The 2,429-nt window shown below is 37.2% G+C and overlaps 1 non-coding gene across 1 annotated transcript; it reads right to left on the bottom strand.

The window, feature by feature from the left end:
* Positions 1-782: 782 nt before the first annotated feature.
* Trnas-gcu (transfer RNA serine (anticodon GCU)) lies at positions 783-867 on the bottom strand. The gene has a single exon. It is a non-coding gene; the product is annotated as a tRNA-Ser (tRNA).
* Between the last annotated feature and the right edge of the window lie 1,562 nt (positions 868-2,429).

Here is a 2,429-nt window from a genome sequence, read left to right as displayed (position 1 = left end):
ATATTCTATATTCATTTTAATTGGACTTTAAGCAATATAGAAAACTATTTGGGCACATTGTTTCACTTTATCTAAAAATGGTAAACAGAACTGTTTTCAGACAGTGTGAGCATAATAATTTTGAGAAAGCTCAGCTCTTATGAGGCTCTGGAATCTTGTTGCAGTGTTGACGAGCTGTGTTCCTGTTGTGGGTAATTTATTTGTTTGAAGTTTTTGCTTTGGTGAATATGGAACAGGAATTACTGTGATACTCAATTGCATTTGAAAGTACACATTAATCTTGGTAATTTCGTGTTTTGAATTATTTAACAAAACTGATTCTATAAAAAAGAATAGTTTTTATAGTCTATGGACTGTCTGTTTGTATGTTTCTCCCTCTCTTCTCTCCTCATTAGTTGTTCTTTAATTACAAGATCGTAGATTTCTGACTCATAGCAGGGAGGGAGAAATAGACAAACAGACAGAGAGTCCTATACACTGTTTCATCACGCTAGGATACAGATGACTTCGGTGAGGGCCGCAGGGTGGAATTATATGACTCCTAGTACCCGCCTTCCCTTCCTCTCTCGCCTCTTTTGTGACTGCAACCTCCAACAGTCGAGTAACTACAATGACATTCAATTCATGTTAATACCAACAGATTGCACTCTGGAATTTTTAAGGAAAACGAATACATATCACCCCAGCATCTCGCTAGTTTCGGGGATCGAACGATGTTCATTCACTAATGGGCTGAATGCATTAAATGTCCTATTTCTATGGGATCAGAAAAGATTTTTATTCGACGAGGAATGGGTTATTCGAACCCACGCAGGGAAACCCTATTGGATTAGCAGTCCAACGCCTTAACCTCTCGGCCACCTCGTCGTTCATGTCACCTTATGAGCTCTTGTGATGAGGACCTGACTGAGGCAGCGCTCATAGAGCCCGAGTGGTTTACCTGGTACAGGTGCGAATGAAACTTTACTACTATGGCAAGTAGACTTGATGTGCGCCTATGCTGCGGTAAAAACACGTTCATGGTCATAAACGCGTCATGGAACTGTCACTAACTTAATGCAAGATGTCGACACATGTTTGAAAAACAAGTCAGCTACTGAAAGTGGGGAACGAATTCTAGTTAAACGTATAAAGCATTTGTCATAACTACCAATAAGTATTCAACACATTTATGATCAAAAAATGTGTCATAAATATCTCGATACATCCATCACATGTCAAAAAAATGTTGGAAAGGAACAAGTCACCTACCTCAAATGGAGAACGCAATGTTGGACAATGCTGGATAATCGTATGAAGCACTGCTCATGGCTACCAACAAGTCGTTGACTTGTACTCAACCTGTTAGTGATGTGTGTGGGATAAGTTACCGACGCTTTGCTGTGGTGTGGATGTACCTTAAAACTTGTAGTATATAAATAGTAAGAAATGCAGGAGGAAGCATGTGGAAGAATATGATGAGAGAAATTGGTCAAAGGAAAATGTTGAGATACGGACCTAATACTCATTATAAGAGTAAAAATGAACTTACTTCATAAAGAGTGTATTATTCCTCTGGTGTATTTCCCTTTTACTAAACCCAGGACTTCATTCTCTTTATGGTTATCTGTCTCGAATAACTTCCACTCAAGTTCTCTTGTTTCAACTCATCTTTGTGGTCTCTGTAAGGCAAACACACACTGTTATGATATTATACGTATGTAATTCTTGACTATAAAACCTTAGCTTATCCTCTTTCTGTAATTTCTTTTTTATTAATTGAACACAGTGTTTTTCCTTTTCATCAGTAAAATTTACGAGTGTAAAAATACGTTGGAATCTTTTGAGAGAAATTAAATCAGTTCTGTTTTACTGTATATCTAAGGTATTCTTGTTTATCTATATAAACTCTAGAGTTATATAGGCTTTCTTTACCTATCGTCTATGATCTGGGGTCATATCTAATAAAGCCCTTGACCTTACAGTAAAATTTTTTGAAGATCTACATAATATAAATTCTGGCTTTACGTAAAAAAATAAAAAAAAAGAAAAAAAGAAAAAAAAAATACGATCAAAATCAACTATTCCTTAAAAAATTTGCGAATGTAGAAAACAAACTAAAGAATGAAACCATAAAAGGAATCTCTCTCTCTCTCTCTCTCTCTCTCTCTCTCTGCCATAACCAGATGTCGTTGGGTAATAAGCCAGCAACCACCAGGAACCATCAATTTTGGCTGCAACGCTGACCTCGAAAAGTCTCCCCGAGTCTGGTCTCCCCATATCAGGAGTCAGGATATCGGGACTGTAATTCTTGAGGGAAATCGAAGAAGAGGCGAAGAAATAGGAACCTTTTCTCTGAATGTCTTACGGTTGAGTGATTTTAAAGGGAAGAAGTCTATTCTGTTAAGTTAGGGAAATGATAAGTAAACCTTTGGAGACTGTTCTTACTC

The sequence above is a fragment of the Macrobrachium nipponense genome, chromosome 1, assembly GCF_015104395.2.
Source record: "Macrobrachium nipponense isolate FS-2020 chromosome 1, ASM1510439v2, whole genome shotgun sequence".
Lineage (NCBI taxonomy): Eukaryota > Metazoa > Arthropoda > Malacostraca > Decapoda > Palaemonidae > Macrobrachium > Macrobrachium nipponense.
This window is presented reverse-complemented; position numbering and strand designations above follow the sequence as displayed.